Here is a 26468-nt window from a genome sequence, read left to right as displayed (position 1 = left end):
GATTTTCTTGAATTTTGTTGTATAAATTAACTATCATTTACAACAATTTTAAGCAGTAGGACCGGAACGACTACTATTTTTTCTTAATTTTTTAAAATTTGTCAATACAATTTTCCATTATACCAGTGTGAAACATTTGTTAATTTACCAAAAAAAATACATTTTTTAACATTTAAGATGTTTAAGAAAAATTTCCAAATAAAACAACAAAACCAATGTTAAAAATGTAATTTTGCATTTTTTTTTTTTTTTTTTTTTTTTTTGTAAAATAACAAATGTTTCACACTAGTATAAAAGAAGTATTATATTGACAAATTATAAACAATTAAAATAGGACTTAACATTTTTGTAATTGATCGTTGTTTTATACCAAAGAATCAAGAAAATCGACGAGTATTAAAATATTAAATCGCGAACATTGCATCCCAGCCCACTGTGCAAATCTAGCTGACATTTTGTATTTAGTTTTTGTTGGGGCACAAAACTTGCCACTAGAAATTTCCCGGCATGTGGACCTATACCTTCATATAGCCCCCATAGAACAGTACCTCCCGATTTTCAATATTTTGAAGTTTGTGGCCTCAATATCCCACCGATATGGCTCAAATTTGACATTTAGTCCTCGTTGGGGGTATAACACTTTCCACCTGAAATTTATCGGTGTAGGTCCATGTCTTCATATAGCACCCATAGAACGGTACCTCCCGACTTTCAGTATTTTCAAGGTTGTAGTCCCAATATCCCACCGAAATAGTTGAAATTTTCTATTTAATCTTCGTTGGGGGTATTCAATTTTCCATTTTAAACTTGTTGATATAGGTCCACGTCTTCATACAGTCCCCATAGAACGGTACCTACCAATTTTCCGTATTTTCAAGGTTTTAGCCTCAATATATCACCGAAATGGCGGAAATTTGGTATTTAGTCTTCGCTGGGGGGAACAAACGTTTTCACCTGAATTTTTTGGTCCAGATCTTCATATAGCCTTCATAGAACGGTACCCTCCTATTTTAGGTATCATCAAGGTTTTAGCCTCTATATCCCACCCAATAGGCTGACACTTGGCATTTAGTTCTCGTTTGGGGTTATAAAACTTTCCACCTGAAATTTGTCGCTATATGTCCACGACATCATATAGCCCCCATAGAATTGTACCTCCCGATTTTCAGTATTTTGAGGTTTGTGGTCTCAATATCCCACCGAAATGGTTGAAATTTGGTATTTAGTATTTGTTGGCGGTATAAAACTATCAACCTGATTTTTTTCGGTATAGGTACAGATCTTTATATAGACGTCATAGAAAGTTACCTCCCGATTTTAAGTATTTTCAAGGTTTTGGCCTCTATATCCCATCGAAATCGCTGAAAATTTGCATTTAGTTTTTGTTGGGGCATACAACTTTCCACTTGAAATTTGTCGGTATAGGTAAAGACCTTCATATAGCCCCCATAGAACGGTACCTCCCGATTTTCAGTATTTTGAAGGTTGTGGTCTCAATATCTCAATATCTCACCGAAATGGCTTAACGGCAACTTTCCAGCCATCTGGTACAATATCAATAGCTAACGACAAATTCAACTCCATGTTCATCTTGTCCTTTAAGCATTACCATTGAGATTCCGTGTGACCCCAACGCTGTGGATGTTTTCGGTTGGCATCTGCAATATTGCATTACATATGAGAGTCCACGGAAAAATTGAGGATATTTTTCATATGCTCAACTCCGGGTTCATCCAGTTGGTTAAGCATTACCATTGAGATTCCCTGTGGGCCCAACGCTTTGAATGTTGTCGCTTTTCCGATAACATTCGCAAGATCGCTCATTGTAAATTGCGTTGGTACCTCCTTGGCTAAGAAGGCTCTTATACGGTGTAGCGCACTCCTTTCCAGGGGTTCTCTATAATCTCTCGATTAAGATAACACGTGCACTTCTTTGGATCTGTCATTGTCACGCCTTTGAAAATAACTACCATTCTATCATCCTTCTTTCACGAATTCGAGATTGATTTAACCGTTGTCCACAATTTACGCGAACTTATACCAATCTTGAACGGCTTCAGGTAGTCTAGCCACTTTCCGCCTACCAATCTGTTAAGTTCAAGAGTAAGTTCCCCAACTCTTGGGTCTTCTGGGTTGTACGACGAAGTTCATCAAGCTTAATTACAGATTCCGTCGCGCTACAGGGAAAGTTGGTATAATTCCGGCCAGCAAATACGCAGCAAGCTGCCGCAGCTATGATATTATCGCTGAAAATTCTGTCATCTGAGGAAATGGGCAGCTCTATGAAGTGGTAATTGGTAAATTCTTTGAAACCTTGCCAATCAGTTTTTCCCATAATTAAAAACCAGTAAGGAAAGGATCAAAGTCGGGCAGGGCCGACTATATGATACCCTACACCACTGTGAATATGTAAAATATAAATCGGAGCTATATCCAGATCTAAACCGATTTTGATATAATTTGGCACATTTATTTCCAGACCGAATTCAGTCACACATTCCAAATATCATTGAAATCCGACTTATATAGCGTGTTTGGAGCAGCAAATACGCGAAATCGGCCAAAAATATATATGGGTGCAATATCCAAATCTGAACCGATTTCGATATAATTTGGCACATTTATTTCTAGACTGAATTCAGTCACACATTCCAAATTTCATCGAAATCGGAAATATATAGCGTGTTTGGTACAGAAAATACGTGAAATCGGCCGAAAATATATATGGGAGCTATATCCAAATCTGAACCGATTTCTATATAATTTGGCACACTTATTTCTATACCAAATTCAGTCAAACATTCCAAATTTCATTAAAATCGGACGTATATAGCGTGATTGGTACATCGCATACGTGAAATCGGGCGAACATATGTATATATGGGAGCTATATCCAAATCTTAACCGATTTCGATATAATTTGGCACATTTATTTTTAGACCAAATTCAGTCACACATTCCAAATTTCATCGAAATCGGACATATATAGCGTGTGTGTTACAGAAAATACGTGAAATCGGCCGAAAATATATGTATATGGGGGCTATACCAAAACTTGGACCGATATAGCCCATCTTCGAACTTGATCTTCCGACGGCTAAAAAAATGGTATTCCCCAATTTTCAGCGAAATCGGTCAACAAATGCGACCTGTATGTTGCGAACGGACGGACGGACATGCATAAATCGACTCAGAAAGTGATTCTATGTATATTCCTAGAAGGAACTATGGGTCTATCTCGCTTCCTTTTGTATGTTACATACAAATGCACTAACACATAATACCCCTTACCACATAGTGGTGTAGGGTATAAATAGTCGTGTGTCTGTTAATGGAGACAATGATGGTTTGAGTCAAGCGAAATGGCGCTTTACCAGGACAAATCATTTATTAGACCGGGTGCCACAACGGCGATGTCTGGCGTGCTGTGCCAATCTCCACGTATAATCATAGAAGGCTCTTCGTTCACCGTGCAAAATGTGGAGCTATCAATTTACTTGGCCAACGCTTTCATTGCAAAGAACGCAATGACAAGGCCCATGATGAGCATTAAAGTCTCCTAGCACCAGCCGGTAGACTAATAGCTGACGTATTACGTCGAATTTTGCCTGATCGCACCACTGTTTTCTAGATTGTGGTTTTTGGGTACCCAAGTAAAGAGTTTGCGTTAGTTTGGAGAGTGTGACATATTCCGATGTTCACTCCTCAAATCGAGATCTAACACACTGGAAGAGTGTCTTTCGTCTATCTCGACATGATCGATCTGGTTTCTGGGAACATCAAAAATGCCATAATTCTTCTTTTTCCAAAAATATAATTTGGACGGGGTTTTTCAAACATTCGGACCATTCTGGAGAGAGAATATGGATAATAAATTCATAGCGTTGTTAAGAAGGCCGCGGTGGCTACTAGAAGCTTCAGTAGGTATGTGAAGGTTTAATCATAAATATTGAGACATTTCATGGCTCATAGCTCAAAAGGTATTGTGGTAACCACAAGCAAAAAATATAACGCTGTAGTCATGATCACAACGACTACCTGCTATTAATATTTCAACACATTCCAAGAAGTGGCCTTAAACTGAATAAAAACGAAAAGTTGTTGAACTTTTGAGGAGGAGGTGCCTGAATGAATGTCGGTCCATTCATTTTAGTACATCTTGGAACTGGATCTAATTTGGTTAGTCATTCCTTTTGACAGAATTATATATACATACACATAGCCCAGAAAGTCTGCGTTCACCTTACTACTTTTCAAAAATGATGCTAAAACTTTAATAAATAGGTGAATAAAAAGAAAAATTCCTGAAAATATATTATTATTACGAAGATAACGGTAAAAAAGTGCTACAACTGCTAAATTAGAGCCCCAAAAAGTCTGCGTTCACTTTGTATTTTTGCAATAATACCGTTAGTTTTTTGAACTTTTTTGCAGTTTTCTCCCATTTTTAATCAATATTGTCAAAATTGGTCATTCTGTGAGGTCGTTCGCACACTTAACTTAAAAAAGTAAAATATTTCAAGAATGGAAAACAAGGACAAAGAAATTGGCATCGATAAAAGGAAAATTCTAGGTAAATTATGGAAAAAGCTATCGAAATATTGGCGAAACTGTAGGTAGAACATATTAGTCTATACATAGAGCGATAATTAACTATAAAAAAATCGGAATTTTGAAGTCAATGCCCAGATCTGGACGGTCAAAAATATTATCAGAACGGGAGGAGCGTAACATAACTAATATAGTTAAAACAAACAGTCCGATAATTACTTCAAAAATTATTGAAAATGTGAAAATGGCATCCAAAAAAAGTATTTGTGCACAAACCGCCAGAAAAATACTGCATAAAGCTGGATATCATGGTATAGTCGCACGGCGAAAGCCGTACATATCACTAGTGAACAGGCAGAAGCATATTGAATTTGCTAATGAATACATAAACAAGCCTCCAAGTATTCCGGAATGAAGTCATATTTTCGGCCGGAAGCATGTTCTATATGTTTGCAATGAAAGGACTTCAAACTGTTTAGAGAAAGCTCGAACAGCGCTTGAAAAACAAAATCTTGTTTTACACTGTAAAAAATGGCGAGGGTGCTGTTTTGGTTTGGGGTGTGTAGCAGCTTCTGGAGTGGGCCAACTTGTATTTATTGAATCGACAATGGACAAGTATGGTTACCTAAACGTCATGAAGCGCAATTTGAACCAAAATGCAGAAGAACTACGAAAATTTGATTGCAACAACATAACGTTTCAAAGCATACAGCTGAGATTGTAAGGTTTTGGCTCCTATATAATGCCCAGATCTGGGTTTTGACGTAAAAATTCTGGTTTGTTTATAGTTAATTATCACTCTATGTATGGACTAATATGTTCTACCTAAAGTTTCGCCAATATTTCGATAGCTTTTTCCATAATTTACCTAGAATTTTCCTTTTATCGATGCCAATTTCTTTGTCCTTGTTTTCCATTCTTAAAATATTTTACTTTTTTAAGTTAAGTGTGCAAACGACTTCACAGAATGACCAGTTGTGACAATATTGATTAAAAATGGGAGAAAACTGCAAAAAAATCAAAAAAAACTAACGGTATTGTTGCAACATACAAAGTGAACGCAGACTTTTTGGGGCTCTAATTTAGCAGTTGTAACACTTTTTTACCGTTATCTTCGTAATAATAATATATTTTCAGGAATTTTTCTTTTTATTCTGGTAGTAAAGAGTGCCAATAACATATTTATGAAAGAAAAACTGATCTTATTTACCTATTTATTAAAGTTTTAGCATCATTTTTGAAAAGTAGTAAGGTGAACGCAGACTTTCTGGGCTATGTGTATATTTTCCACTTTAAACTTGAAACGAAAGTAAGTCTAAAGAACTCAAAGTCCTCAAAATGTTTTTGTGTTATAATTTAATTCACACCTAATAAATAAGAATAACAAAATTGCGTTCAAAGGTCTTATAAGAAAATATGTCTGTATGTACTGGGGGTATGCACATATATTATATGACAATTAGCACCTTTGTGTATGCGCTATTTAATCGTCAATACAATACTGACAATCTATAAAATAAATCAATTAAATATTTACAAGTACTCGTGTGTAAGTATCTAGACGTAATGTTTACTTTGTGTGTAATATACAATGCTACCATAATTTATTAAATTATTTGTTTTGTTTACAAATCTTTATAGGAAGTTAAAATTTTAAAAAAAAGAGGCATAACAATATAGGCTTGTCTAAAAGGCGGGTTTTCCAGTATTTATGGCTAACTATTAATTATTGTATTGGTTAATAAAAAACTACTAGAAATATGCAATTTAAATTTATTTAATGTGTCTTTTAAACAAACTTCCCAATTCATAATGAACTTACTAGCACAGTTTGCAAATATTGGCATTTAGTTTGTTTAGAGTATGATTTTTGTGCAAATGGGATACAGAATGAATTTCTAAAATTACCCGAATGATTTTCGACAAAATAGGTATTTATAATATTATTTATTATTACTAGAGTTCCTAATAACTTCATTACTTATTTACATATGTACTTATACAAATGACAAACAAGAGGGGAATAACCGTAACAGTTTTAATTCCTTACCTAACCATTAACAATGTTGTTTATAAATTTGCATATGTAAAATAAAGACAAGGAGCTGTGTTTAATTTATCTTAAACCTTTTATTTTAGCAAAATAGCATCAATACTTCAAAGCACTTGTAGTAAACACTTCAAACAACACATCAAAATATAAATAATTATTAGAGCCCTGCACAAGACGAACTAAACGAACTTTGTCTTAAAAACAAAACACAAGTTACAGACTAAGCCGCATTTACACCGAAGGAATTTTATTTTAAAAGCCATAATTTTAGTTGTCAATTTTATTGAAAATCTATCAAATGACGTATGTATGTATTTGCCCAAAATATTTGTTTTTGGTACCAGCGTATATACATATACGATATTACATCCCATCAAAAATATTTGGAAGTAGTGCAATGTAGAGTTATGATTTCACTACATCTTTCGATGCAGTCCACACGGAATAATGAAAAATGCACTCCGCTCGATACATTTTATAAGCACTCGCTTAAAGATCACTACAAGCAAGCCAGTTTGTTGATCCCTACAAGCAACAACATAATTTTTTCAAGGATAAAAAAGAGTGTATATATTTCTAAGAATTTGCGGTAATTCACGAGACGGAAATAATGTTTGTAGTGGAATTGGAGTCCATGTCGAAATGTGAACTGGTAATGGGTAAGACAATATAAAAAACCTTTTAGATAATGAAGCAAGTTCAGCAGAACTTGTATAAAATGTAGAGCGGAGGAAGAAAACTCAAGTGCGTTTGAATATAATGAAAACTTTTTATAATTAGTTTTTATATAATAAAGTTCTTTATATGCCTTTTACATTAGAACAAAAATCAGGTTTTAGGGCCGTATCGTCATTTATTTGCTAAAACAGGCAATATTTTTCGTCATTTACCATACAAAAATAAATGACGATAGCTGCGTCATTTATTCTAAACAATGCACTAAAACACCATGCTATTATCAGCAACCCTGCTTTTTTGTCATAATGCAACTGTTTTATGTTGTTGTTGTATGATGGAGAAAAACAAAAATACTTAAACAATAGGTGTGTTCGTTTACTCAATAATTTGTACAAATTTTTACAAGTCCAGCAACTTCTTGCAATCGACTAAGCTCTTTTGCATTGTACTGTAGAGTAAACGAACAAAATCCAGTAACAATTTGTACAAATTTTGAGTAAACGAACACACATATTAAGAAAATTGAAAATAAATTGTTGAAAAAAAAAACTTACAAAAATTATGTTTTTACAGTGTTTTATTTAACTTGCTTTGGTCCGTTTAGCTCAAATCTGGTAACCCAATTTGAACACAGTTGCAGTTGACCAATCGGACTAAAACTTTTCACACTTTTCAGATTTGGATGACAATACATGAATATGAAATTAAAACAAAGATTGGTCCATTTTACAGTGTTTTAACGGTGTTTTATTTAACTTGGATTTCAACTCTGGTAACTTATATTTGACACGGTTGCAGTTGACCAATCAGACTAAAACTTTGCACACTTTCAGATTTGGACTACAATAAATGAATATGAAATCAAAACCAATATTGGTCAATTTTACAGTGTTTAACGGTATTTAATTTAACTTGAATTTTAACTCTGGTAACTCATTTTCCACACAGTTGCAGTTGACCAATCGAACTGAAACTTTGCACACTTTTCAGATTTGGATGACAATACATAAATATGGGCCCAATTTTGCCTACAGCCCCCACATAGCGGTACCACCCGATTTCAGATATTTTGAGGATTTTATCTTCATTTTTGCCCGAATTAGCTGTCATTTGGCATTTCCAATGAAACGGACATTTCCCCACCGAAAATTGTGAACATACGTACAGGTTTTGGTAAAGCCCCCTTATAGCGGTACCACCCGATTTCAAGTATTATGAGGATTTTATCTTCATTTTAACGCCGAATTGGCTGTAACTTGGCATTTGGAGTCCCCAATGGTACAGAAACTTCTCCACCAAAAATTTTTGACATAGGTCCAGGTTTTGGTATAGCCCCCATACAGTAATACCACCCGATTTCAAGTGTTTTAAGGATTTTATCTTCATTTTTAGACAGAATTGGCTGTATCTTGGCATTTGGAGTCCCCAATGGTACAGAAACTTTCCCACCAAAAATTATGGACATAAGTCCAGGTTTTGGTATAGCCTTTATATAACGGTACTACATGATTTCAGACATTTTAAAGTTTTTATCTAAATTTTCGGCCTAAATTGACTATAATTTTGTTCTCAGTGGTCAAAAAATGTGTTCACTAAAAAGTTAAACATAAAATATAATGTTACGAATGTAACTGATAGGTTTAAGTTAATTTAGTTTAATGTCCGTTAATTTAAAAATTTGAATTGTAACGTAACGTTTTATTACGCAGTTATTTTATTTAAGCAACAACAACTACCATGTAGAACTCTCTTCATCATTCTAGTCGTTACATTACCTTTTGTTAATGTTGTTTTGTTTGTTTTGCCAAAATCATGTAATTATCGTTTAGTTTGTTACTTCTTTTCTTGCATTTATTTGTTGTTGTAATTACGTCATTGATCATCCCCCATGTATGTCTGGTTGTTCGCTTAGTGCGAATGTGCGTCTGTGTGTTCGTTGTACATATTCGAGGAGTTGCCGGACATTTTCTAGAGGACTCTCGAACAGGAGACTTTGGGATATAAATACAGGGGAACTGGCAATGACGAGTTAGTTGTGTTTTAAGCGTTGAACTGAACAGATCGGTTAAATAAGAGCTGCGTGCTAACTAGAGACTTGCTGTGTGCTTTGTAATTAAAATCGGTTCTGAATAAGTGTAATAAAGTAAATAAAGCATTGTAGAAACGTAATCTAAAACGAACCCTGTTTTATTTGGTACAAATCGTATCGGGGAATAAAACAACGTCTACACGGAGATTAGTTAAATCTAATTCCGTAACAATAACATAAAAAATTAAGTTTCAGTGTTTTATTTAGAAATGCACTTAAAACTAGGAAATAATTTGTCGCTTAGCCTCAATAAATATATTCTTTCTCATGATGAATCTCTCAAATAAAACCCTTGCATTTAAATTATAATTGGTGGTAAAATTAAACGGCAAGCGTTTTATTTGAGAGATTCCATCATGAGAAAGAATATATTTATTAAGGCTAAGCGACAAATTATTTCCTAGTTTTAAGTGCAGAAATGCACTTAAACACTGAAACTTAATTTTTTTAAATTATATTTTTTTGTTTTTGAATTAAGTCAAATCAGTAGATAAACATTTCTGCTGTGAAATTCCTGTTTTTTTCTAATTCAAATTATCGTGTCTGTGTGTTGTGTGATTGTGTGCGTGTGTATATGTAAACAAATGACGCAAAAAGCAAATGTAAATAAACTTCATTTATTTCTTGGATTTCGTAAAACGAAATCATATAATCTAAAAAGGCTTTAATATTCTTGTTTTAAACAAATAAAAAATTAATTTTTTTTATTCTGGGATTTTTTGCTATGGCTTGCATCTTTAGATTGATTAAAAACACAATCCGAAGAATGCCTATAAATTGTGCGTGGAAGCAAAATGGAGTGCTCTCTTGTAAAATTCATTAGTTAATTCATAGAAGATTAACTCCAACGGCACTTGTACTGTACACTTGTAGTGATAAAATTGCATCCGCGGATGTACTTTTTACTGGGTTCATTTTTTTCTATTAATTCCTCCATGAATTTTACAAGAGAGCGCACAGAAAAGAAGCACTCCATTTTGCCTGCCAGCACACAGGTAGGAAGCAGTACATTTTGAATCCAAATCACGACTTATGATGCAGTGCTTTGGATTGAATTTAAAGACATTCTTCGGATTTTGCTTTATCGGCCAAAGGGTTTTTATATTATCCTGCCACTTCAGTTCAGATTTCGACACAGACTTCAACTCAACTCCATTACGAATTTCCGTCTCGCTAATTACGGCAAAATTGTTCGTGTTTTGGTTGTATTTCTTTAGTTTATTTTATAAAAAAAAATTCATAGAAATTTATACACTCTTTTTTGTCTTTGGAAGAAGTGCTGTCGTAGGGATACGTAATGAAAAGCAATAATCGATTTTCGACTTTTCGATTTTGGCCTCAAACTAACAAGGGGATTTTTCGGTCTGGCGATTATTTAAATTGCCCTACAACTCGATTTTCGACTTTTTGGTAACCACAAAAAATCGATTGTCGATTTTTGAGTTTTCTTTTGATCCTTTGCACCGATGATTTTGTATCTATCAGACAACTGTAGAACCGCCAAAGGCAACTAAAATATATGGGCAAAATCGAAAATCGATTACAAAATAATCGATTATGCGATTTTCCTCCAATCAAAACTCGACTTCGATTTTTAGACTTTTGAGCTAGTGCGATCAACAAACTGCATTGCTTGTAGGGATCTCTAAGCAACTACTCATAAAATGTATCGAACGAAGTGCATTTTTCATAACTCTGTTGGACTGCATCGAAAGATGTGGTAAAATCCTGACTCCACATTGCAAAAAATTCAATTTTTTTACTGGTTCTTTAACGAGATTAATTTTTCATTTGGAATACCGTTTGCGGCTAACATGTTCCATATTGCAGGTTTTGGGACAATGTCAAGGACTCTTTGGAAGTCGACAAATACAAGGTAGTTGATAGTTGTGATTCTGTATTATATTGATATGCCCATTTTCATATTTTTCTCAAACCAGCCTACTCATTCCGTACGGTTTCCTCAACAAAAGGCAAGATTCGATTTAGTATTATTTGGGCAAAGATATTTCCTTTTTTGGGGACTGAAACTTTTTCCTCATCCATAACTTGGATAGAAATTATTGTATATAGACCGATTGTATCTTCATTTAATTTTATTTATTTATTTGTCTTGCCCCAGTACTTGAATGAAAAAACAAGTGGCTTTTGCAGAGGTTTTATAAACAATACTATATAACATGTGTTCGTCAATTCAAATAGGCACCATTTCATATGAATTTCTAACTAAAGTTAAAACGTGTTGCACTCGCCATATTACGTTACATTTGCAACGGAAATGCATGTGACTGCATCACTTTTGTTTTTTTTTTTTTCATTTATTATTAAAAATTGCAATAACAATGAAAATAATTTATGTAAAAACGCAATCGAAGTCGCAAAGCAAATTGAATGTTTTAAATCGAGAGGTATTGTAGGAAAATATAATTAAAAAACGGTTTACTAATTTGTTAATTTACCTCATAAAATGTATTTCAATTAAGTGTATTTGTAATAAACAGTTTTTATTACGAACTAGTACTTGAGGGTAATAGTTTTTCAAAAGGGAATAACATATTACAGATTTTATTATAGGTTAAAAAATATTACTGAACGGAAATTCCCCATGAGTTTTGTCTTTCCGTCACTTCAACTTAAAGGGGTGAGAAAGCTCTCGGGAAATTTACGTTCAGAATAATCCCCAATTTTCGGTGAGGGGAAATTGTTCTACCCTACGTCATGAAGAGACCTTTCAACTTTTAAAGAACATACTTTGGCGTCCACGTAATTAAGATAAAAAGTTGTTATAGTTTGCATTTTAAGCTTTTTGTCGACATACATAAATTCAATGGAATTGAAAATTTAAATGCAATCGATTTATTAAATACCCCGGCTAAACGATTTGGAGGTTGTGCTATGTGGAGTCTTAATTTCGCAGCATGTCTTGGTGCAGTCCCTACGAAGTTGTGAAAAATTCACTCTGTTCGTTACAGAGATCCGACATCAAGCAAGCATAAATTTCAATGCATTATTTACCCTCACTTGCTCTCAGTAAGCGCACATTGACTGTAGCTGGAGCAAATATTTGGCTAATGTGACCTTACCTTCCCAGCAAAAAGTTTGATGCAATAAAAATGCAAGCCATTGCGAAATATCCCTGAATAAATAAAATGCATTTATTATACACATGTGAAAAACAAGAATATTAAGGACTTCATTATATAAACACAAATGATAACAATGGTTCAAATGGTTCTCTTCTGCATTTTTACAACCGCCATAACTCCGTGTGGACTGCATCGAAGGATGTAGTGAAATCATAACTCTGCCTTGCATCACTTCAAATTTTTTTGATGGGATGCTGTTAAATCTATACAAGTACATCTTTTTTATGAATTCCTCAATAATTTTTACAAGAGAGCGTGCTAGGAAGCACACAATTTTGCTTCCCAGAACGCAGGTAGGAAGCAGTCCATTTTTAATCCAAAGTCCGACTTCTGATGCAGTCCTTTGGATTGAATTTCAAAAGGTTTTTCATGTTGCCTTCCCATCACTAGTACAGCTTTCGACATGGACTCCAACTCCACTTCATCAAGAATTTCCGTCTCGTGATTTACCGCAAAAATGTTCGTGTTTAGCTTGTATTTCTTTATTTTATAACAAATTCTTAGAATTTTAAAAAGTATTTTTTGTTGTCTTTAGAAAAAATGCTAATCAACTGGTTTTTGCAGGGATCTCTAAAGCAACTACTTATAAAATGTATCGAACGGAGTGAATTTTTCGTAACTCTGTTGGACTACATCGAAAGATGTTGTGAAATCATAACTCCAATTGCACAACTTCCAATTTTTTTGCTGGGTAATATTTCCTGAGTATTTCAGCCATGAAAAAGGTCTGTACAAATGGTGTCATAAGACGCGTCGTTTGGACTCGGCGATAAAATGTAGGTCCCATATCATAGAGCCAATACTTTTTTAGCTACCATTGTAGGCTAAACATCAATAAACCGAGTCCGTTTGGACTCGGGGATAATATGTAGGTCCCATATCATTGAGCCAATACTTTTTTAGCTACCATTGTAGACTAAACATCAATAAACCAAGCTTGGCTAAGTATATGGAAAAATATGATATGTTGGGAAAAATAACTAAATAAAAAGCAGGTGTTTTCGGAATTTACGTCACTTATTTAACAGATGCTCAATGGAATTAAGAACTTACATGACATGTTTTGTTAAAATCTGTTTGATGTAAATACTCTTTTATCATGTCTAAGTTGAGGTTGATCTACATATTCCTATAAATATTTCAGGAATTCTTATCAAAAAACACATTTCCGTCCGTCTGTGGTAATCACTCTAGCATCCACAAAAATGGAGATAGGACACTGAAATTTTAAGAAAATGCGTCTTTTGTTTGCAGGCAGGTCAAGTTCGATGATGGGCTATATCGGTATAGCCCCCATATAACGGTACCCCCCGATTTCCGGTATTTTGACGTTTTTAGTCAATTTTTTAGACCGAATTAGCTATAATTTGACATTTGAGGTTCTTAAGTGTCAAAAAACTTATATAATAAAACTTGGAATAGCCTCCATCAACCGGTACCGCCCGATTTCAGTTATTTTGACGTTTTTAGCCACATTTTTAGACCGAATTAGCTGTAATTTGACATTTAGGGTTCCTAGTTCCCCACAAAACTTATACTCAAACAAATATGGACATAGGTCCATGTTTTGGTATAGCCCCATATAACGGTACCTCCCGATTTTCGGTATTTTGATCATTTTACTTCTTTATTTTTAACCGAACTAGCTGTAATTTGGCACTCAAAGTTCCTAGTGGTCACCACACCTCTCCACCAACAATAGTCAACATAGGTCTATGTTTGGATAATTTTAGCTACAATTGTCAACCGAACCAGCTGCAATTAGACATTTGAAGTTCTCAGTGAACACCACACCTCTTCATTAAAAATTGTCAACATGGGTCTTTGTTTGGATATTGGCCCCATATAACGGTACCTCCCGATTTTCGGTATTTTGAGGATTTTACCGAAAATTTTTACCCGAACTAGCTGTAATTTGACATTTAAAGTTTTTAGTGGTCGCAAAACTTCTACACCAAAAATTGTCAGCTAAGGTTCATGTTTTGGTATAGTCCCCATACAAACGTCCCGTAACCTCCCGATTTTCATTATTTTGAGTATTTGATCTTCATTTGTTTGCCGAACTTTCTGTAATTTGAAATTTGAGAGCAAACAAAAATTCTACAACAAAAATTGTTAATTAGCTCCATATTTTCGTATAGGCCACATATAGCGGTACCTCCCGATTTTCGGTATTGTGAGGATTGTAGCCACAATTTTTAATCGAACAAGCTGTTATTTGACATTTGAAGTTCCCATTGATCATAATCCATTAGAAATATTCAACATAGGTCTAAGTTTTGGTGTAGTCTCCATATAACGTTTCGTACCGATTTGCGGTATTTTGAGGATTTTAGCTAAAATTTTTAACCGAACTGGGAGTTATTTGACATTTAAGGTTCCCAGTGTTCGCAAAACTTCTCCACTAAAATTTGTCAACATACATATGTAGGTCGGTGTTTTGGTATAGCCCCCATATAACGGTACCTCCCGAGTTTCGGTATTTTGAGGACTTTAGCCACAATTTTTAACCGAACAAGTTAGCATTTGTCCTACATTTTTCAACAAAAGTGGTCACAAAACTTCATCAAAAACTGTTAACAAAGGTCCATGTTTTGTTATAACCCCTTTATAACGGTAACTCCCGATTTTTGGTGCTTTGAGGGTTTTAGCTAAAATAGATATAATTTGTCGTTTTCTTACTTAGTAATTTGTACAAATTTGTACAAGTCCACAAAATATTTGGTGGTTGCTGGACAGTTTGGCACTTATCGATATTTATGAAAAATCGACAGTCAAAACTGATCGTGTGTACCCCGCTTAAGGTCTTTTGCATTGTACTGAAGAGTAAACGAACAACATCCAGTAACAGTTTGTACAAATTTTGAGTAAACGAACACACACATTGTCAACATACATTGGTAGATATAGGAACAATATGAAATGTTCGGCCCGACCGAACTTAACGCTTTTTTACTTGTTCCTTTATGATACCGAAAAATATAGTAAAAAGTAGTATATTCTTGTAGTTCTGGAACAAACCAATAAATAGTACGTTTTTATATAACCAGATTTAATAAATTTCAAATGTCAAAACCATTGCGTATACGTCAATTAAATCCTCATAAAGAAAGTTAAGCCAGCAAAAAGCTTTATGTTCAATTCTAATGATTCCAACCAATTCTTCTAAATGGGTAATTGCACGCAGGAAGGATATTTGTTACACAAATGTTTGGGGTCACTAAAAATTTGATGAAAAATGAAAGGCTGTTTCAAACTTTTGTTTTTGACAACAAAAAACCTATGTTTATTAGGGTTTTAATTCTTTTTAATTTTACAAAATAACACACATTTGTGCCACCTTCTTTCCATCATCATCTAAAAGAGGAGAAGTTTTCGCATCGCGTTCTGAACCGAATTATATATTGCAAACTGTATCTTAAATTGGCACTAGGTTGTTTAATGCATCATACATAAACATCGATGTTAATGTATTCGAGAACAAAGTCGGTCAATATATGTGACATATGGATTGATATCTGGTCAGACAAATTACAGAGGGAAGCCCTGTTCTGTAAAAACATGTTTGTCCACAAAAGCTCTTAAGATGCTCGTATAACAAAAAATGACACAAATATGTTCATAATATGCAAGATCGGAGTGTGAAGATCGATATTGGGTATATTACTGTGTGGTCCGTCTTGGGCGCCCAGTTCGCGGTGGCTAAACCCCCTACTGTTCTGAAGAAACGTCCCCATATGTGATGTCATAATATGTGAGGCAGTTTGTTCGGAGCCAAGAATAATTCAATGATATGAGAAGGTCTTCCCGTTTTATCTTCGGAGATATTCGTGCGAAATAGTTTTTAATCTGAATGATATTTTGCTCTCAAAAATATACATATATCCCTAAGGGTCAAACCTATAGCTCTGCGTATAGCGCGTGCGTTCAAAAATACAAAAACAAAATACATGTATTTCAATCTGTACATAGGAAATAGAAATAAGAATACAAAATGTCTTTTGGAATTTGACACTAGTATTACAGGAGAATCAAAACAGCTGGCACTTAATTCTACCTGTAAATTATTGTACCATGTCTACTACTCATGATTTTTGTGCCACATAGTCCCAAAAAATCTTTCCAGCGTACCGAATATCTTACATATTTGGCCTTCTTAAAATTGTGACATGAATCTGTAACTTCAAAACAATTCATAACAATATCGTCTTGCACAATGCGATCTTCCTATGTATTAAAAATCATATATGTATATGGATGTGTGTGGTACCTGCCTGTAGCAGCATCAGTTAATAATACCTCCAATATTTGTTAATAACACTGTGCAACATTTTTAAGGTGATCTTGTGCAAACAATTCGAACTGAGAATTTTTTGAAAGTACAGACCCAAACGACAAGAAACCCTAGTTGGGTTTTGTTGTGTCAGATCCAGCTCGGATTTTATGGCCCCATCTAAAGCTGGTTAAATATTGAGTTTTGAAAGAAATTCAGGGCTATATCTCTGAAACCAATGCGAATCTTCTTCTGACCTCTGAAGCAAATTTGTAGATAAGAACAAGAATAAAATATTTGGAGAAATAAGGAACTCAAAAAACTACATTTATTGCCTGAAATTTCAAAATATATGCAAAAATGCCACACTTTTTGTACATTTCGCACCGTATCTCCAAAACCGTTAATTTTTTCTGGATATTTTCTTCTGGACAAATATTCCCTGGAATGTAATACACTACTCTTCAGAACATGTCATTGTTGAAAAAAGCCTCTATCCCGATGTTTTCAGTACATTTTTCAACGACGATTTAATAAAAATGTCAATAATGTAGTGAAATCCGAAATGCGAGAATAAACTGTTGGTGTGAACTGTGTTTGAAATACGTGTTGTAAAAGATATGATACAAAATACCGCTGAAACAACATGAAGTAAGCATTTTAGAGTTTCAGAATGTTCTAAAGAATTGTTGAGAACATTATTTGGAAGATTTTTGCAAAAGGTTACTTCGTTCAACTCCCAATAGTTTAGCCGATACTGACCAGAATATCAGCAATTATGTAAAATTTTCTATATTTTATAGGTTTTGATGCCCTAGATGGAGTTTTTCCTATATGGTCTGTTCAAAGGATAAGTTCTACTAGTTCAGGGCTACAATATTGCCTAAGACTACAAGGCCAAATTCCTAATCGTTTCTGAGATAAAGGCCCGATAAATGCAAAAAAGTGTAATTTTAGCCCGGTTTAGATGCGGCCATAAAATACGAACTGGATCTGACAGGACAAAACCCTACTAGGGCTTTTATAGTCTAAATATGTACTATCAAAAAATGCACACTAGAAGTTGTTTGGATTTTCAGTGTTGCATAGTGTAATTTACTTTTTCTTAATGTTAACAAAAAGTTATCATAAACTGCGTTTGGTTTATGTGTTTGACTGTCTGTCGGACGAATGGGGAGTATCTCTCTATGATCATGAACTTCATTTGTTGGCGATATTGTTGTTGTTGCGGTTACTTGTAGATGAAAGGAAATACATAACCTCTATAACCAATGTTATGTGTTTGCTGTAATTTGTTTTTTTGCTGTTAAGTTTTTTGCAATTAAAACTCGTTTGGCGTTTTTAACGCCAAATATTTTATCAACTGAGATCTGATGAATGATGATGTGTGTCTGTTTGTATTTCTCAGCTAAAATTTTTGTGAACAATTTGTGTTTGTTTTATTTTCAAAGTTTGTTGTTGTATTTTTTAGCTATTGTTATTTCACTTTTTTACCGTCATATGTCAAGTTCAAATCAGTTGTCAGCATTGATTGTTTTTGTTTTGATTTTTTGAGTGAAGATGACAAGCACATTTCAAGCTTGGTTTGTTAATTTTACTTCAGCAGTTTTTTTCTTGTCAACAATTTAACCAAAAAATATATTAATTTTATTTAAATACCTTCGCCGAGTTTTGTGTATTATGCATATTTTGGGTAGATTTTTTAAATGATGGTCATAAAAAATTTATTTTTATTTACGCTTCAAAAAGTAATATGTACATATCATGTCCGTAGAACTTTGAAGTAAGAATATTCAATTGAAAACAAAAAACATCTTTAAGTTTTTTGTTTTCAATTGAATATTTTTTTGGTGTGTCACAAAGCAGTAATTTTTTCAAGATCATTTTAAAAATCCATAGAGCTGAGTATGTCATTATAGAATATATTTAAGAGAGTGCTACGCACGTAATATTTTGAAACAAAATTAGAAGTCCCATCAATAGGAATCCCATCCCAGATAGCACAGGGACAAACTCAAAGCGTTGACGACGCGGAAACTGGCGACCAACATAATCCGCAGACAGTTGAAGAAAAAGAAGAAATGCGGTGCTATGAGGACTTCTGCTCACTCAATTACCATTTGAAGACATCTCACGTGGCTTGTTAAATAGAAGAGTTTCCGATCCGCTACAAAATCATAAAATAAAGCCTGTGAAACGACACTTAAGGCCTGGGTACATAAGCAACCTCGCCTTGCCTTGCTTTGCTTCCCTGCTTCATTTCTGACATAACAAAAATAAAAGAATAAAGAAGGCCGAGCCAATTTTCAAACTAGGGGGCATATTCTGTAACTTTTTAACAACTTTACTCATTGTTTATTTTACAACAATTTCATTTGTTTGTTTTATTGTTGTTACAAAAACAAAAGAAATTTAAACAATATCGATAGTTGTTAAAAGTTACAGAATAGGCCTATAGGTTGCCCTTCTCTTTTTTATTATTTTATCAGAAGCGAGCAAGTCAAGCAGGCGAGGCAGTTTATGTACGCAGGCCTTTAATGTATGTGTGCTTTTGTTTGTCTTTTTTAAAACATCTAACAGGTTTTATTAAACATGCGTCATTTAAGTTGTCAATTCCATAGAAGAATATAGGAATTCTGTAACTTTTATCGATTGAAAAGTTGTTAAAATTTCTTTTGTTTTTGTAACAACTACAAAACAAACAAATGAAATTGTTGTAAAATAAACAATGAGTGAAGTTGTTAAAAAGTTACAGAATAGGCAGGTCTTTAGAACGGAGACAGATATGCCTATAAGGCAGCAATGACACATTTCCTATGCTCATGAGCATGGTTCAATTATTAGAAGGTTGGGCAGGTTCATGCAACTATAAAAAAAACAACTCTGATGACGGTTTGCTTATAACTTCAAATGATTAATAACAAATGCAACAGGTTTTGTTTATTTGAAATATTGTCAAATATTTAAATTGAAATATTTTATATATGTATGTCTACGTTTTGGTATAGGAATTTTGAATTTATTAGCCCAATTTGCCCTTGTAATTTGGAATTTTGTATTCTACCCAAAATTGTTTATAAAGTCCACGAACCATATAACTGTACCTGCAGATTTTAGCTCAGAAAACTAGACGGTGAAGGATATAAAACGTTCACCAGGCCCAATGGAAACTGAGCTCACCGTGGTGCCACCTACCGTTAACATCTGTTAAGTGTAGTGAGCTAACATGTTTACTGATAAGAACGTTAAAAACTTGAGTTGGACATTGGGCTAATAACCCATCCCACCAAAAGACCGTACTATGGAAAACAAAGAAACAGAAAACAATCCCCTCTTAAGTTAACGACCTAGCAAATATATACCAGCGAATCTATACCTGGAATGTGAAGTTTACGCTTTGTACAGATATACTGTAAAAGGGTCTGGTATCCAGCTTCACACCAGTGATTGAAAGGCTTGCTACAATTTGTATAGAAGCAACATTTTTCAGCATCAGTTCTATTTGTGCTCATGCATCCACAGAACACTATGAACAGACCAAAGATATATTTTATGAGTGCTTAGAATAAACGCGTGATTATTGTCCTGTCCATGACATTACATTTATTTTATGCGATTTTAATGCCGAAATTGGAAAGGAGAATAACATTGGCCCAATAGTCCGAAAATTCAGTCTTCCGAGTGAAACTTCTGACAAAGGAATCAGGTTGATAGACTTCGCAGCGACAAAAAATGGTAGTTAGCAGTACCAGATTTAAGCATCTCGACATTCATCGTTCCGAGGAGCTAACTTGGACTCGGATCACCATCTTGTTGCAGCAACGGTACGTACTAAGTATCCGATTAAACGTTGCATATAAAGGACGAACAGACGCAACACGGAATTTGGACATCGGTAAGCTGCAATCACAACACATAGCCACATCATATTCCACTCATCTGGCCCAATTGTTTTATGAAAGTACACGTCGACAATGTTGAAGTCATTTTTGTTTTCAAAATTGTACATCTTCTATATTTATTTTTGTTCGTACCCAATTTGATTTTGAATAAATTTATTTTGTCGTTTGTCAACTCTGTCAAAACCGTTTTGACACAATAGGAGGACCTCAGGAAAAAATTGTAATCAGATGTTTGCTGTGTCCTACCTTTTAATGATTGTACCATGCTCATGAGCATAAAACCTAATTTACACTGGTTTTAGATACCAGTATTTGTGACAAATACCTACGTCATTTATTTAATAGATATTCTATGGAATTGACAACTTAAATGACGCATGTTTAATAAAACCTGTTAGATGTTTTAAAAAAGTCAAACAAAAGCACACATACATTAAAGGCCTGCGTACATAAGCTGCCTTGCCTGCTTACCTTGCTTACTTCTGATAAAAGAATAAAAAAGAAAAGGGCAACCCAGTTCGAAATTTCCTCGGCCTTCTTTATTCTTTTATTTTTATTATGTCAGAAATGAAGCAGGAAAGCAAGGCAATCAGGCAGAGCAGCTTATGTACGCAAGCCTTTATGTACGCAGGCCTTAAAGGCCTGCCTTGCTTCATTTCTGACATAATAAAAATAAACGAATAAAGAAGGCCGGTCCAATTTCGAACTTGGTTTCCCTTTTCCTTTTTATTTTTTTATTTTTCTTATGTCAGAAATGAAGAAAGCCAGGCGACGAGGCTGCTTGCTTCTGATAAAATAATGAAAAAGAAAAGGTTTGGCCTTCTTTATTCTTTTATTATTGTTATATCAGAAATGATTATGGTATTACTGCCAACGCTTCGTCACGTAAAAACCAGGCTTAAAAATCGTTCAATATCACTATGCAACACTGAAAATGCAAACAACTTCTAGTATTAATTTTACATATATATAATAATAATATACATATTTAGACTACAAAAGCCCTAGTTGGGTTTTGTCCTGTCAGATCCAGTTCGGATTTTATGGCCTCATCTAAACCGGGCTAAATCTACACTTTTTTGCATTTATCAGGCCTTTATCTCAGAAACGAATAGGAATTTGGCCTTGCTGTCTTTAGCAATATTGTAGCCATAAACTAGTAGAACTTATCTTTTGAAGAAACCACATAAGAAAAACTCCATCTAGGGAATCAAAATCTATAAAATATAGAAAATATTACATAATTGCTGAAATTCTGGTCAGTATCGGCTAAACTATTGGGAGTTAAACCAAGTAACCTTTTGCAAAAATCTTCCAAATAAAGTTCTCAACAATTCGTTAGAACATTCTGAAACTCTAAAATGCTTACTTCATGTTGTTTCAGCGGTATTTTGCATCATATCTTTTACAACACGTATTTCAAACACAGTTCACACCAACAGTTAATTCTCGCATTTCGGATTTCACTACATTATTGACATTTTTATTAAATCGTCGTTGAGAAATGTACTGAAAACAACGGGACAGAGGCATTTTACAACAATGACATGTTCTGAAGAGTTGTGTATTACATTCCAGGGAATATTTTTCCCAAAGAAAATATTCAGAAAAAATTAACGGTTTTGGAGATACGGTGCGAAATGTATAAAAATTGTGGTATTTTTGCATATATTTTGAAATTTGAGGCAATAAATGTAGTTTTTCGAGTTCATTATTTCTCCAAATATTGTTTCCTTGTCCTTATCTACAAATTTGCTTCAGAGGTCAGAAGAAGATTCGCATTGGTTTCAGAGATATAGCCCCGAATTTCTTTAAAAACTCAATATTTAACCATGTTTAGATGGGGCCATAAAATCCGAGCTGGATCTGACACAACAAAACCCAACTAGGGTTTCTTGGCGTATGGATCTGTACTTTCAAAAAATCTTCAGTTCGAATTGTTTGCACAAGATCACCTTAAAAATGTTGCACAGTGTATTATGCGTGTCATTAAGATGGCAGTGTAGGTTCGAATGCACATTCCCGATTACACATCTGTACATCTGCATCTAACAATGATGCTTCGAAGTGGAACCAAATTCATAAAGTGCTTGCCTTGCTTGCTTCTGATAAAAGAATAAGAAAAGGGCAACTTAGTTCGAAAATTGGCTTTATTTTTTTATCAGAAGCAATCAAGGCAAGCAGGCGAGGCTTCTTATGTACCTAGGCCTTTATAGCTGGTGACTTCAATGTACATTTGTTTTCATACGGTTTGAATTTTCAATTTCGAGCATTCTTAAGGCGAATATCCATAAAAAGGATGCTGAATAATGAGCAGCATGCTAAAAACTAGTTCGAATTTGGCTCGCCCGCTCTTAATTCTTTTATCAGAAATAACTTAAAGAAGAATGTCATTCCTCTTATCTACCTAGGCCTTACACTTTAAAGAGGTGTTTTGTAAATTTACGTCATTTATTTGACAGATATTCAATGGAAATGACAACCTAAATGACGCGTGTTGCTAAATCCTGTCTGATGTAAATACGCTCTAACATAAAACAAAACTTTGAGTGTAATTAAAGTTTTATACCCCGTTTATATATAACCGGATTTAACAAACCGACTGGGTTTTAAATGTCAATTCCATTGCTTATATTTCAAGCAAATCCTCATAAAGAAGGTTAACCCTGCAAAAAGCTCTAATATAAACAGCATATTAGAAAAACACGTCATTTAAATTGTTAATTTCATTGAATTATCTGACAAATAAACTTTCAAAACACTTCTTATAGATGTCAGTGTAGATTCGGTTTAATTAGACATCCAAATGACGTCAATGATTTATCAAAAGTACATAGACCACTTTCTCATCTTAATCCTAATTTTAATAATAACTAGAACAAAACAACAAATTTAGCCTGTATTAAATTCACTCAAACCCGTAATTTATATATAGCTTTGTTCCAGAACTAAAAAGTTTTTACAATTTTTACGACTTTTATACATTTTACCCGAAAGCCCGTTCCCGTACACAAAAAAGTTGTAAAATGTTCACTTCTCTTTAAATAAAAATGGCACTGAATTACGCTCTCTTTAAAAACTTTTTACTCGACAAATTTGAGCGTGTACAAAATAGTAACATGGTTGCCGGCGTCTGATTGGCTGGTACGCCAGCTTTGACATTTATTCCAGTTTTTTTGACGTATTTTAAATTTTTCCGTTCCCGAACTATTTCAAAACCCCTTTGTGTGAGAACAATTTTTTACAGTTCTCTCTTTTACGAGTTTAACTATTAAAAAGTAAGGGAACGAAGCTATATAAAAGTTTGCATAACATTTTGTCACAATTTTTAATTGGCATCGGTTATACCTACAAACAACTACTGCCACTACCGGGAGGATGGCATCAATTACGTGACTAATGTAATGACAGCTAATGTCTATCATGCCGACACGAGTGTAATCATATTTCCAAACATAGGCTCACAAGCAATTGAAAAAGCTTTTCACTTTTTTATTGATGTTCTTGCAACTAAATATGGACTAAAAATACAGTGTGACGTAGATATAAAATTATTTTTGAAAGCGAATAAATATAACTGCACGTTTGTAATAGGACTTACTACCATGATAATTACTTTTTTGATATAATTGACAGCTGTTATCGCACTATATAAATCAAGAAAGAACAGTTTTAAACTATACAAAGCCCTAGTGTAAATACAATCTTAAAAAGGGTAAGCTAAAATGTTTAGCTTATGCCATGTTTACATTATAGCTTTTTACCGAATTAACCTTTCTTATGAGGATTTATTTGACGTTTGAAATACAGAGGGTTTAATAAATCCGGTTTTATGTAAACGTACTACTAGTTGATCCGTAAGGGTCCAAACAAAAAAGGTCCAACGAGTGTCGCAAAAAAAAATACTTCCTGAATATTTACGGGCTAACACCTGCTATTTTTCTTGAGTGTAAGCCTCGCCTGCGCTAATGCGAAATGTTGCTACAAACTGTACAACAGGTTGAATATATTTCGAAGCGCATTATAAAATGTAACTGCAATTCATTGCAGGCCTAGTTCGCACATCAACAGCATACAACTTGCAACTCGTATGAGTGGTTCCACTCTACTTAGAGTGGTTAACCATGCATCATTTTTGACGGTAAGTCATTTACAACAAAAATGACATACCTAAGTATGTATGTTTTTCTTTCCTAATTGTTACTGTCAATAACACAAATATTAATTATAACTGAATTAAGACAAGGAAATTGTTAGCACTTGCAATTAAATTCACTAAGCCACAATCTAGTTTCACTTAAATCATTTGCTGCAAAGACCAGAAAGGGTCTATAGAAGCGTCCTTTCTTTCAGAAAGGGTCTATAGAAGCAACCTTTCTCTCAGAAAGGGGTTATAGAAGCACCCTATCCTTACGAAAGGGTCTATAGAAACAATCTATCTTTCAGAAAGGGTCTATAGAAGCAACCTTTCTTTCAGAAAGGGGTTATAGAAGCACCCTTTTTTCAGAAAGGGTCTATAGAAGTACCCTTTCTATAAGAAAGGGTCTACAGAAGCACCCTTTTTCAGAAAGGGTCTACAGAAGCACCCTTTTTCAGAAAGGGGTTATAGAAGCACCCATTTTTCAGAAAGGGTCTATAGAAGTACCCTTTCCTTAAGAAAGGGTCCATAGAAGTGCCCTTTCTTTCAGAAAGGGTCTATAGGAGCGCCCTTTCAGAAGGGGTCTATAGAAGCACCCTATCCTTAAGAAAGGGTCTATAGAAGCACCCTATCCTTAAGAAAGGGTCTATAGAAACAATCTATCTTTCAGAAAGGGTCTATAGAAGCAACCTTTCTTTCAGAAAGGGGTTATAGAAGCACCCTTTTTTCAGAAAGGGTCTATAGAAGTACCCTTTCTATAAGAAAGGGTCTACAGAAGCACCCTTTTTCAGAAAGGGGTTATAGAAGCACCCATTTTTCAGAAAGGGTCTATAGAAGTACCCTTTCTATAAGAAAGGGTCTACAGAAGCACCCTTTTTCAGAAAGGGTCTACAGAAGCACCCTTTTTCAGAAAGGGGTTATAGAAGCACCCATTTTTCAGAAAGGGTCTATAGAAGTACCCTTTCTATAAGAAAGGGTCTACAGAAGTACCCTTTCTATAAGAAAGGGTCTACAGAATCACCATTTTTTCAGAAAGGGTCTACAGAAGCACCCTTTTTTCAGAAAGGGTCTATAGAAGCACCCTTTCTTGCAGAAAGGTGTCTATAGAAGCACTCTTTCTATAAGAAAGGGGTCTATAAAAGCACCCTTTCTATAAGAAAGGGGTCTATAGAAGCACCCTTTCTTTTAGAATGGTGTCTATAAAATCACCCATTCTTTTAGAAAGGGTCTAAAGAAGCACCCTTTCTTTTAGAAATGGTCTAAAGAAGCACCCTTTCTTTTAGAAAGGTGTCAATAGAAGCACCCCATCTATAAGAAAGGGGTCTATAGAAGCACCCTTTCTTTTAGAATGTTGTCTATAGAAGCACCCTTTCTTTTAGAATGGTGTCTATAGAAGCACCCTTTCTTTTAGAATGGTGTCTATAGAAGCACCCTTTCTTTTAGAAAGGGTCTAAAGAAGCACCCTTTCTTTCAGAAAATGTCTATAGAAGCACCCTTTTTTCAGAAAGGGTCTATAAAAGCACCCTTTCTTGCAGAAAGGGTCTATAGAAACACCCTTTCCTTCAGAAAGGGCCTATAAAAGCACCCTTTTTCAGAAATGGTCTATAGAAGCACCCTTTTTCAGAAATGGTCTATAGA

The 26468-nt window shown here is 34.4% G+C and overlaps 1 protein-coding gene across 1 annotated transcript in view; it reads left to right on the top strand.

Annotated features, from left to right (window-relative positions):
* The window catches only part of Fatp2 (Fatty acid transport protein 2), a 130962-nt gene that overhangs the window by 17998 nt on the left and 86496 nt on the right, over positions 1 to 26468 (top strand). The window lies entirely within an intron of this gene.

The sequence above is a fragment of the Musca autumnalis genome, unplaced genomic scaffold, assembly GCF_047663935.1.
Source record: "Musca autumnalis isolate F117 unplaced genomic scaffold, ASM4766393v1 scaffold_5, whole genome shotgun sequence".
Lineage (NCBI taxonomy): Eukaryota > Metazoa > Arthropoda > Insecta > Diptera > Muscidae > Musca > Musca autumnalis.
This window is presented reverse-complemented; position numbering and strand designations above follow the sequence as displayed.